The 13,813-nt window shown below is 30.1% G+C and overlaps 1 protein-coding gene across 5 annotated transcripts in view; it reads right to left on the bottom strand.

The window, feature by feature from the left end:
- The window catches only part of Pde11 (Phosphodiesterase 11), a 295,736-nt gene that overhangs the window by 181,834 nt on the left and 100,089 nt on the right, over window positions 1–13,813 (bottom strand). For 2 of the 5 annotated variants that reach the window (XM_014415313.2, XM_067045589.1), the window contains exon 1: window positions 1,481–1,753. The exons of the other annotated variants lie outside the window; for them this stretch is intronic. The gene's annotated coding sequence lies outside the window, so the exon portion shown is untranslated. Of the gene's footprint in view, window positions 1–1,480; window positions 1,754–13,813 lie in introns of those variants that run through there. 5 annotated transcript variants of the gene reach the window in all.

The following is a 13,813-nucleotide window of genomic DNA, read 5'->3' as shown; positions in this document are numbered from 1 at the left end:
TATTAAAATGCCATCATTAAAATGTATAAATATAAATTTAGATGCTACTTTAAAGCTTTTTTAGCTAACTTGTAAATAACTATTGTTACAAATAATCAACTGTCAATTAAAATGTAATAACCTAGTGATGCATCAATTAAACCAGAATTAAATTCTGAGTATAAATTATAAGTATAAAAATATGACGGTTTCTTATCACTGGGACAATATTTTACACAACAGATTAGTAATCAAACAACAAATTGCCAAAATATCAATATTTATTTTTCAAAACTTGTAAAACAGCAACATAATCTGAATAGAACAAATTCATAGCACGTGGAATTGTTTACAACGTTCTCAGAGCGTTGGCGCAGGTCACATGGTAAATTATATTTCTTTCGGCAAGGTTAAACCAATTACGTTGCCAGATTGCATTGCAAATATTGCCTTTTTATCTATTTGTACTGTCAGTACATGTCGCGCAAATTTTACTAATTCCTCATTCATGTATTTCGAATGATTTAAGCTAAACATAAAAAATGATTGAGGAGTATTCTATCAAACTTTAATATATCCCTTTCCTATAAACACAGTTTTACGATTGTTAAACTTTTCATTTCTATCTAAAAATCACGAAGTTTACATAATTTAAATGGACCCTTGTCAACTAGGTGTTACAAATCAGTAGAGTAAATTCGACTTACCAACACGAGATGATCCAACAATAATTTTTCATCAATAGGGTTATGTTGACTTTTTATAGAATACAATCTACCTTTGAGATACACTTTAAATAAATTGACTTATTTAAAAAATGCTATTCTGGCACCTTTTTTTTCTATTAGGTCTATAATAGGAAATATATGTATTAAAAAATAATAATATGAAATAAAATGACAACATAACAAATAAATCATAGATTGATAGCCCATGTAAGATAAGAATACGAGAGTAGAGTAATAAAAATATTTTAGTTATATTATAAAAATAAATGTAATTACAATTCACAATGGATTAGTTCCAAAACGTACTTAAAACAATAAAAAAAATATATATACATATTGTTATTTTTGTAAATAAAATCAAATTCAAAAAAATCAAGTTAAAATTAAAACCGAAATCTAACTACATAGGAAAATATAGAGTATATTTTGAGAAAATCAGCCGAACAAACAAGAGACGTATGGGATTTTCGCGGGCCCGCCAGACAGGAGGCGGGAGATTCGAAAGAGACCTGACGGGAAGAAGGGGCCGTAGAGTAGGAGGGGGTCGCCGACTATTTTTACTTTTAACTCGGCCGCCACGACGGTACACTTTCCAAAAGTGAACACGCTAACATCCCGCTCTCGTACTCCTTTTCATCTCAGACGTTGTGGACGATCTCCGAGAACAAAACGTAACCCAAACATGAAGGAACTCAAATCCTAAGGTCAACTGTGTAAGATCATAAAGGTTATTCACTAAAACAAACATTCAGTTAAGATCTCCCTTTACTTACATAACTTTGTTCGGTCGTCCGTTTTTCCCTTTTTATGCGCCGCGGTGGAAGGTGATGATGCGCATATCTGGTCAAGATGCGCTTTTTTCTGGTCTGCACTTGGATCACACGCGCGAAGATCGCACACGGATGGATCGCTTACGACGGTGGTCAGACCTATCGTGATAGCTAACACACTATCCACAGCTGAGGACTTTACTCTGACTGTGACTACGACAACGGCACAAGAGAAAGACACTGAAGCTAGCGTGGCTGGCCGATCACTGAAGCGGCTGTTGAGAGCGCTCTGGCGGCTGGCTTCCAAGCTAGCGTGGAGGGGGGTGAATGGATCAGCTGTGGTGATAATGCAGAACGGGTAGCATCTTGGTCCTTGGTACGCGGTGCAACGGAAACCCAAAACATCAACTTATACTTATACTTAGTTTCTGAACACTTCCGAATTTCAAAGAAGCCATTTGAAATAAAAAGAAAAAGTAGAACCAAACAGAGATCCTAGGCCGATAAAGCTATCGGCTAACTATCGTTTCCTGCAAACTTTGCTCCAATGAACGCCATCGTCAAAACCCAAAGCTACAAGTTAAGACAATGCAATCAGAATCTACGTTTGGTTCGTCCACCGGACGTTAGTCAGCTGATATCGGTTCACCGCTGATAACCTTTCCAGTATTTTGTTTGTTATCCATCACAACAACATTATACTTCATTTTAGTCGTCGCGATACTATTATTTTATTATAACTTTCTATACAGAACCACAATGTTTCAACACATGTATGAGTCCGCTCGACGAGATAAAATATGCAGGATCATAACGATTATTGACATGCAGGGGCACAAAAAAATATCTTTATAAGGCGCCGGAGGTGATTTTACTTGCTATTTAAGAATGCATTCTACTGTTTAAATGAACTTCAACTGTAAGTTCAGGAAGTAAAGAAAAAACTGCGAAGATAATTATTGGAGGACATTGTACCCTATTATTTAATTTAGCAAGAGGAGACATTTTTAATCCTCTATATAATTGAAATACAACACTATACTAAAAATCTGAAATGTATTTAAAATCTAAAAAATTGTCAAATAGGGCGAACAAAATTATCTCGACAATCACTCCCATTGACAATTAGTGCAAATTTATGAAATGGGTTTTAAAATATAATATAACTACTTATTTCATTGAGGAACAAATCTTGTTTTAATAAAATAAATGAATTGAGGATATAATACAAAACTATTTCAAAACATAATTTTTTTTATTTCTTTAGGGGGATAGTGTAGGGTTCTACCGCCTAGAAACTTATTCCCATATTTCGCTAAGAAAACAAGGAAAGAAATATATTTTTACACATTTTTAAAATTTGCAAAAAAGGGAAAAATAACAAGCTCTAAAGAAAATTATTTTCCAAAATTTAAAATTCATTCAAATTATTAAAACAATAGGTAATTGGGAAAAAATGTTTTGAATTAAGATATTCATTAATTATTATTCAAAAACAGAAATGAAACTTTAATTTTTTTTTGTATTTAATAAAAAATTATATTAAATATTACACGAAAGATACTGTCCGTTCTGAAGTGTTGAACGTATGTACCTAGATATCTTTACTCAATGTTGATGTATTTATTGTTGACCCTAGATAAATATTATCATAAGATGGCTGAGAAGTAAAGAACACTAATAAGTGATACATATTTTACTATGCCAACAATTTCAGGAAAAACAGTACAGACAAAATAACAAGATGAGTAAATTAATGAATATATGATCATATTAAAGTTAGTTTTATTACTCCTTTTGGTTTATATAACTTTATATTTTAATTGAATTATTTCACTTAGATATTTTCAAGCTTTTCATTGCTTCTTTTACGTTATCTTTCCTAACTTTTCTCATGATTTTAATTATATTTTTTTATTGTTTTATATTTTTACAATTATGATTTTCTTATTCCTTTATCTTCTTTCATATTTTTTATACTATTTTTGTTTTTATTTTAATATGATTAGTATCTTATTTGTAATTAGCTTCCAAGAAGGCCTGAAAATCAGGTCGAATCGATGGCGCAATAAACTAAATCAAAATAGTCTTGATGTCTTCTTACATCACTTTTTATTCAAAGCATTGCCCATTACTAGCCACTCTATCTTTTTGGAAGTATTCGGATACAACGGAGAATGAACTCTTCATCTTTTGAACCTATCCTTGAATCGACCTTATTTTTGTACCTCCGTATGATGTAAAGCACTGCTATGACAAGCCATGTGTCATCGACCGAAATAATTGAAATCGGAATGGGCAATGTCAGGTGTAAAGAACTTCCCAATTAAATCATTCAAAATAGGTTTTCTAGCTATGTTGACGAGCCTTATCATGCAGCAGAATAATTCTATCGTGTCTGGAGTAGTAATGAGCTCGTTGTTGAGTGTTTGGTTCAATCCCATTAATTGTAATCGGTAGAAATCTCTAGGAATGGTTTCGTTTGGTTTAAGCTTATATTACTCGAGAAGCTAATCCCACCAAAAACAATCATGAGTTTTTTCATGAATATTCGGTTTAGCTATAGATTTTGAAGCGTGGCCAAGTACTCATTATTTTCTTCTCTTTGGGTTATCATAGCAAACAAAACTTTTTTTTGCCTTGCCAGCATGATTTCACTCAAGCAAAATCGACGCTCAAAGTCTCAAGGTTCTTGTATTTTAATTATTCTCAATCATTTTAAACGATTTGAAACTGTTTTTTGAGTCACTTCAAAATTTTTTTTTATTTATGGACATTTAGAACTGTACACGAGATACAACAAGTAAATTTGAAGTATGATCAAAGTGGTATGAAGCAGGTGGATAGAGAAACTACCCGCTGGTAGCACTCTAAAACCTTCAAATTTAAATGCAAGTTTTCTTTGCGTTTGGAGTGAATCTTCCTCCAATGACACTTCCAATCCAGAGTTATCATACACTTCCAATATATCATTGCGTTCTTTGTCTTCCACATAAAGCTCACTGTTTGTAAACTTTTAGAACCACTTACAACTTCTCACACGTAAAGCAGCCTCACTATATGCTTATCCAAGCAACTGATGGGTTTTATGTACAGATTCCTTCAGATTAAAGTAGAAAATAAAATATTGACAACACGACATTTTCGCACGGAAAAATATGCTGATACGGAGTCACTATTACTATAAGATTATGCTGTTACTAAGATGAGCAGCCATCATAGAAGCATTCTAAATTAAAGTAAAGGTTCCAATGACGTAGCTCAGTGCTGATTAACTTTATCAGGCGTATCGCTATCATTTCGATAACGATTAGAGATTATTCAAAACCGGATGTGCCAGCATCCTGCCATCGCGTTTAAATCGCAGATTGAACTATAGATGAGTTAATATATTATCGATTTGATTCTTTGTCACAAATGCAGATGAGTAGCAGGAACGTTAATGCACTACAAACTTAACGGATGTGTTTAGTTACAATTTCTCTGTCACAGACTTGATCGACTGTTCTTGCAGTTCCTTGTGAATTCCCAGAAATTAACTGAAATACACATTTTTAAATACATATTCTTATTTATTCTTAACCATCAAATTCCTCCCGCATCCAATCCTTGCAATCCAAAATTCTACGTAAAATCCTTGACGCTCTTTATTACGTTACAAACAAATAAACTCATTCACAAAGACCTTAACATCCCATTCGTTGCTGAATTCGTTGGCCCAAAACAGATATGCGTCTTTTCATTCCAAACTCCTTAACCATCCTAACCCATTAATTCTTAATCTTTCATCCTTAACAATCCCTGATAATCCTCCAAGGTGTCTGAAAAGAAGATGGCCACGGGACCTTCTAATTTAAATTAATGTTTGAAGTACCACCGATGGGTGGTTTCTTCCTAAGATTTTCAAGGGTATATAAAAACATACAACATATCTACTTATTGTATTATTTTGTACAGTTGTAAATTACATTAAATAAATAAATAAATAATTTATTCTTTGCTTTGAGAAAATGTACGCTTGAATACGAATCCATGTTCTGTAAAATATATTTTTTAATAAATGCGAATACGGTTTGTCTTATTCAAAAAATATATTTTTTTCAAAATTTAATATCTTGATACATTTACAGTTCCAATAAAGATATATTTGTCGGAATAATCAAAAAAGGAATAAACAATCAGAAGTGATTTAATGGTAAGCGCTTTCAATAAATAATTAATATTTTTCTTAGCAAATAAGAAGGCTATAGAAAGATATTCCATATGGGTTCATACCCTCTGCCACCAGTCTAGGCCACTATGATAATTTTTGAAAAAGAAATACAAAGAGGATAAGTTATAAATGTACATTTTTGCCATCATTTGAAATTATTAAATGAGGGATTTACTCATTTTGTTTTTCAAAACAATTAAAAAAATCAAATTAACAACAACAATGTAATAAAATTCAACTTTAAAGTTTTATTACTGGTGTATACTTTGATCAAATTTAAAAGTTTTTATTACCCTTATGTTACCAGTTTTCTCTCTTTCTAATGATAAAAATAAAGAATTCATTTCAAGCAATAAAAAGTCCCTCAATTTAAATTATTGATAATGTATTATACTATGTATTGAACATTTTTTGTAACGTGAAAATGTGGACTTGATCGATTTTAGTACGCTATAAGGTATGAAAGATTTTCAAGACTTTTGTGCAATAAAAATAAAATTTTAAGTGGGGATTTGAGAAATTTTGTACAAAACGGAGTTCATTTTTGGATTCAACATACCAAGAAAAAAAAATATGAAGAGCTACCAAAATTATTAAATTTAATTTTCAAAAAGGCTACTGTTCATAGACCTGTTTAATTTATACAATTATGTTTTTTATATTTTATTTCTCCGTTCTTTCTTGGTTTTATTCATAAAAATTTTAATAATAATAATATTCATTTTCATGGAATGTGGATATCATAACCATTATTCAGTTGTATATAATTAATATTTTTTGTCAAGATATCTCATATTGTTATTTTACTTTGAACCATAATTAGAGGAAATGCACGCAAAAAAGTTGATTATCAGTGGTGTATCAGAAGAGGAAAGAAATCGATTATGTTCTAGATAACGTGTTATGAAAATGAAGTGAGGTTCTTTTTTATATTTTAACGAAACGATATATTCTGTTTTCTCTATCAGCTTAAAATGAAATGAACAATAAATTTGTGAATAACAAGGGAATTTAAACCTGTTTTTGTAATAATATTTATTACTAAATATTACCATATTTCTTTGATAAAACCTTCTATTGTAAGTTGAACACAATAATCCCTTTATACGAGATATTGTTTTGATTTATTTTCATGCAAATCACCTATTCATATAAAAGATTTATCTTTGTTAGTTCAACATTATAATATCCTCAATAGAAACATTCTCACAAGTCCCTTATCTTATACTTATTCATAGGAATGCAGTAAATATTTCCATATCAACGAACTAATAAAAAAAAAATATATATGATTGCATAGAAACAAGGCGCAGAGCTATTCAGATTACGGAAAGCATTGACATTTTAAATAATGTGTCAGTGAAAAGATAAGGAATTGGAAGTGTAGAAAAGGCTTCGATAATTTGCAATTAATTTTTTTTATTTATTTTTCTTTTTTTATAAAACCTTTCAGTTTATACCTTAGTATTTATTTTTTTAGTTCAAGCTTGAGCCCTTTCAATAAATAATAAAAAATATTTTCATTGGTTACAGAACACGAAAGCTAAATTATAGAATATATACCGAAACCAGAAATCTATTGCCTGTTCCGAAGATGTCTAAATAGGGAAATTAACTAATAAGAAATTAATGAGGAGTTAATAGTCAGCTGTTGAATAATAAGAGAATATGGAGGGGGTGCGGTCGGAAAAAAATACAAAAATAAACAAAACTTAATTATTTGTGCCTACGTTTCGGCCTGAATTTCAGGCCTTCATCAAGGCTAAAAACAAAACGAGATAACAACCATCTTTCAGAGACCATAAAAAGAAAAACTATACATTAAGTAGATAATACTTAATCTACTTAATTTATTGTTATGTATATTTCCAAGTTTATTTCTTATTATTTTATTTAAATTTTTATAGTCTCTGAATTATGGTAGGAACGCCGGCACAAATAAATAAGCCTTAATTATTTGTGAATTTTTGCTGGCCGCGTCCCCAACCATCTCCTTCTACTATGAAATTAATTAAAAAACATCCTATCTACAGTGTAAAATATATCTGTGCTCATATTCCGAAAATTGAGTACCGACGTAAGTCACTTTTACTTAAAAATAAATTTTACGATTCTCCTCTATCAATGTTAAGGTAAAAAAATTTTTTTTTTTAAATATTTGTCTTTAATTCTATGAAGCAACAACGAAAGAAGACATGTTATATGTACACCAAAAGTCTCAGAATCATGAGTTGGAATTTTTTGTTTTTATAATTTACTACTTCGAAGAGACGTAAAATTTTAAGACGTAAATTAACGGCTCAAATTACTTTGCCATCAGATTATAGTTAAAAGTTTTCTCGAATTAGCTTCGAAATTATACAACGTTACCTTACTGTAATTTGGCAATTAATCATTATATTTCCTTGCGAAGATATATTCGCAGTATTTTGTCTTCTTGAATCTACGCATGTTTGTGCAAAGTTGGGGTTAAATGGATTTATGTCAATTACTTAGAAAGTACAATAGCACTGCTTTTTATTTTCAGTTATAATTAACTGAAGACGACGTTGGAATTTTGCGAAACAGTTGTGTGCTAGATAAGAAAAATACACTGTGCAGAATCTCATTAGAGGGCTCGGTAATAATAAGGAGAAAATATTGGAAGTTAAGACAAGGCCAAGACAAATACAGAAGCGTTAATCACCTAGAGACATTTACAATGCTTCTCAGTTTCCCTCGAGTTGTAAATTGCCCTGTCTTCGATAAGGGTATCTGAGAAAATTATAGTTTGCTTGTAAGTGGAGATCGCGGGGCCATCGGAGCCTTGTCAATTTTGTTTATAGGCTTTCATCAAGGGCGATATGTCGTGATTTACAGCTTCCTCGGATCGGGAAGGATTACAGAGCCCGAATGGAAATCGGAGAGGGAACTGTAACAAAATACTGGCTCTATTCAATACCGATTAGATTAATTTTGCACTACCAGGATTACCAAGTAGCATAAATAATGCAAACCATTCATTAATACTTCAAAGGATGATGAATAGGTGTTAAAGAGAGTCTACCAATTGGCAGCTTAATGAACCCTAACTCACTTCGTGATTAAATGTTCGATCGTCATTTGATATGAATTGAAAATTGGAAAAAATATTTATCTTCTTACAATAATAAAATATAAATAAATATTTTTTTTTAAATTTATCTATCCAGATGAAAAAATCTATTGGTCGGTGCCAAAATAACACATACAAGGACATTTATTATACATAGACATAAAGGAAATTTATTAGTTACAATTTTGACTATTAGGGCGTTGTGGAGGATTTATAAGCTAGATCAGTAAAATATGAATTAATCTCTAGTGATAAAACGAATAATTCAATTAAAAAATACTAAAATAAAAAATAATAAAATAACTTAGGAAGTGAATAATAACGATGCAATTTTACAATTAGTGAACTAATAATAGTGAACTAATAAATTCATAATGTACCTGATTAAACATCAAAATACAATGTAAAATATAACACAGAACAAAATATATAATAAATTTAATATTATACTATATATAATAATATATACAATCTGTATATACATATAATATTTTATATAAAAAATAAGAATCGTTAAAATTAAAGAGTAGCTAAAGAATACAATAAAACAAAATGATACATGAATATGATAAAAATAAGGATCTAGTTATATCTAAATAAATAATATCTATAACTAAACACACACATATCTATAACAACATTTGCAGTTGTTTATGGAAATAAGGCAAATAGAAACCATGATTCTAAAAAAGCTCTATCAAATGTAAATAGAGAAGCGATTTAAGTAGACAAAATAAAGTTCCATAAGGATGTAACACCGTTAACACTCGCTTCTAATGGATAATATCAGTAACTGATACATGGAAATAGCTATGATATTTGTTAGATTGTTGAATGGATCTCATAAAAAATATAACCCAATAGCTCGGTTAGTCACCGAAACCTTCATTAGTCTAGTAAAGCTATTGGTTAACCTAGAAGTAATAACAAACAAATTCCTTTCAGTAGATTCTAATCTAAAACTACTTGCAAAAGACGATAGTAAAAAGTTTGTTACTTCATTAGAATGTGTAGGCCTAATATCCCAATTTTTTTTTTAATGGCCACCGTTAATAACCAGTAACTTCTAATGTATTATAGGCAGCTTAAATATATACTATATTAAAATTTGAAGGACTAAATTTCACAAATTTTCGTATGCAATGATGTGTATGAAGGTATAAGTCATTTTCAATTGTAATTTCAACGTAATACTGGAATATTCTTTCCAGTATCAGGTGTAGTGCATTTTTATTTGTAACTAGAAACCCATTCACAAAAGAAAGATTTAATTTTCTATTTTACTGATTTTTTTTATATCCCAAATAAAAAGTTTACCAATTAAATGTTTTCGCTTTTGTTATTTTGTTTCTGTACGCTCCCATCATAATAAGATTTCTTACAGGAGACAGTATTTTTTTAAACAACGCGTTTTCTGTTAAAAAATAATTCACATTTTTATCTAGAATGTACAACAGGAACTATAAATGTACTTGAAAAGTAGTTATTGAACTGTTCTGGATCCCGACGAGGGAGGTTTATTTTATTCAATACATACTTAAAGTTTTCGTTCATTTTTTATTCAATGCTCAATATCTTTAAAAATATATCTTGAGAAAAGTTTGATATATCAGGAACTATTTGACGAAGATATATCTATTACACCTATTTTTAAGCTAGTTAAAGCTATATAAATTTGATAATATTTGAAGCTAGTTAATAAATACATCATAAAATAGTTTATTATGAATATCTCCGAAGGAGTAGCAATTTCTAAAATAAATTCAAATAGTTTTGATTTCTTGTTTTGTGGAAAAATTATATTTCGGTAATTATTGAATGTATGAAGAACTCTTTTACGACTCAGACTGAAGCTCGCTAAGTGCATAATAATAAATAAGTCCAAAATAAAATTCATAATACTTTTAATTCTATTTTTCAAATATTTTTACATAAGAATCCATTAACAGGGAATTTACATTTACTTCTAGTTAAAGCTACGCTTTAAACTATTTTTACTTGACTACATCCCCTAAACTTTACCTATAGACCATATCTCTAGATTGTTCTATCGCCACACTAGCACTAAGGTTCTAAAAATTTCGAAGATAATGACAATTAAACTGTTATTGATTACTCGTAACCATTATACGTAACCCAAAGTAAAATTAAAAAAATTTATATATACTATATTTATAAACAATTAATGTTTTACCTCAGGAAGTTCCATGAGTGTACGTGGTATTTAAAAAAAATAAAGCTATTACCTAAATTATTCGGACCAAAGGGGAATAAGTCGTACGGAGACTTCAGAAGGCTACACATCACCGAATTGCGTGAACTCCATGTCCATCCGGTTAGTATAATTTAGGTGATACAATTGCGATAGATAAGATATTACGGTGATAGTAATAAGTGTGAGACTATAAAATCTTATCTGTAAAACAATTCTTCATTGTTCAAAGTATGTTTGTCTCAGGGATTATCTTCTAGTAATGGTTTCGTTCGTTCAGAAGATGAAAGAGTCCATCCTCAAACGCTGATTTAACCATTTGTGAAGAAACTTCTTGATCGATACCGTCAGGAGTCAGAATACGTTAAAACTTATAATGTAAAACAGAAAATTGAATAATAGGGTCCCCAAGCCGAAAATTTCGGTCACCCTTGGCAATTGAAAATAATGTTCCATTATGGTTTATTACTTTCAATAAATAATTTATGGTTCTTGCAGATGTAAATTTCAATATATATATATATATAACAAAACATATCATGAAATCACTGATAATTACGGTTGATAAAAGACGAACATACTAAGATGGTTGTCTAAGTAATAAAAAAGTACATAACGTTGTCCTGAATAAGTTAATTAAGAAGCTCGAAAATTTTTAATAGTAATCATTGAAATCTCCTTGCACAACCTTTGGTCTAGCAACAGTACTTCCTTAAAAAGTACTGAACCCACGATCCTTCATGGGTTGTAGAGGTAAAGATTTTAATTTTTTTTAATCCTTGAAAACTACTAACATAATAAATTTTTCTTGATATTTTACAAATCTATATTTTGAAAGAAGGGTTCAGAAAATTAAAATTAATAACCACGTTACAATTTCGTTATTCAAATAATCATAAAAGTAAACATAAATACGACAGCTCCAATTTATATGTCTCATATAAAGCATTAAGTAAAAAATAACTTAATATTAATAATTTTCGTCCATCTCTATTCGCGAATTTAGATAAATTCATTGCAAATATTACACTTTTTATTAATTAATTTATTTAATAGTAGGCACTAATGACACTTTTAATCACAATATTTCTCTTCGTTTCAGAAATAATTTATTTAAACCATATGAGTTTGAATTCGATCTTTAAAGTACATATACACTATCAGGAGCTGGCATTTATAATTTCAGGCTGTGAGTTGCATATGTTAAGATAGAGCATCCATCTTTGCCCATATTGTTCCGAATAGAATAATGTTTGTTTGGGATTATAGAGAAAAGATACCTATTAAAGATAGGCCATAAAAGCCATATACCATAACCATAATAGTTTCGGGGATAAATTGACCAATAACTCCCAATTCTTTTATATTTAAAAAAAATAAATAAAACGGTTACCATAGAAACCTACACAATATTTACAAACTACACATACATTGATCCAGATATTTTTTGGAGTTATTTGAACATTTTTTTAAGTTACCGATTTAATATATTGATTCTTTGAGAATGATTTAGATTATTATTAACACGAACTTCAAAGATCCACTTTTACACTCAACTATTTATTTAAAATATATTTGCAACGTTTCGGCCCATAGGCCATTTTTAAGAAGACAACTTTACTCATGGAATTGTCATAATTTATTAAATTGTCCTTTCTTACAGGCTAACTGCCCATATATTATATCTTCAAAAACCAAAATAAATATTAAATTAATACCACAACATTTTCAATCATTCTTTTTAAAATCGATTATTCATAATTTCAAAACAAAAACTATTCTTCAAAAATTGTTTTTTTTTTATTTTCTATTAATCTCATTTACAGTATCAACAATAAAACCTACCAAACTGTTATTACTTTATTGTATACTTTACTGTGTATACTTTAATTTATTTAACATTCTTTTTTTAATTTGTTGCTTATAATTTAACATTATTTAAAAACATAATTACTGAATTTGTATTATATACCATACTTTTGAATTGTAAATATTAAAAAAATGTTTTCATAAACCAGGGTCTTCCTAGTGCAATCACACATCTGATTGCACTAGGAAGACCACCATTAATAATTTCAACATGAACAGTGATTATTAAGCACTCTGTAACTCTGTGAATATCTTACAGACACCGTACAGATGCATTTAAATATGTTATAGTTATATGCGTAGTATTTTATTTCCGACCTGTCTGGACCTACGGACTTGAACTTTGGGGAACAGCTAAACCGTCGAACATCAAACGTATCCAATCCTTTCAATCCAAAATCCTTAGAACCATAGTTAATGCACCCTACTACGTTTCCAACAGAACACTACACCATGACCTACATATACCTTTTGTCCTTGATCTCATACCAACCAAATTCTCCAAATTCCACATAAACTTTTCCAACCATCCTAATCCTTTGGTTCAAAACTTATCTAGTTACACCCATCCCTACAGCCCACCTAGAAGGTTGAAACGGCAGTGGCCAAGAGGCTTATTAAAATAAAAATGGACAATTTGAGTTCTGGCAATGGTCAGATTCTCCACTAAAGTTGAGTGTTTGCGGCTTTAGCGCACTTGCTCAGCGTCCACTGGCTCATTACCAGTGATACGGCGAGAGGGATGCGCTGGGATCTCTTGAGCTCTACTCTACCCTTCACACGTGGGGGATAGAGTGGGCTCAGGGAACCTCACGTCGATTCTGTAAATATTATTTTATCATTATGTTATTTTATTTATTTATTTTTCATACAGATAGTTTGATTATGTTCATCTTGTCTATTCTTTTGTTTGTATATATTTTAAGAGATTTTTTTTTATTATTATTT

Source organism: Halyomorpha halys, unplaced genomic scaffold (assembly GCF_000696795.3).
Source record: "Halyomorpha halys isolate HHAL.00 unplaced genomic scaffold, Hhal_1.1 Scaffold98.1, whole genome shotgun sequence".
Classification (NCBI taxonomy): Eukaryota; Metazoa; Arthropoda; class Insecta; order Hemiptera; family Pentatomidae; genus Halyomorpha; species Halyomorpha halys.
The sequence above is the reverse complement of the archived record's forward strand: the minus strand, read 5'-3'. Positions and strand labels throughout refer to the sequence as shown.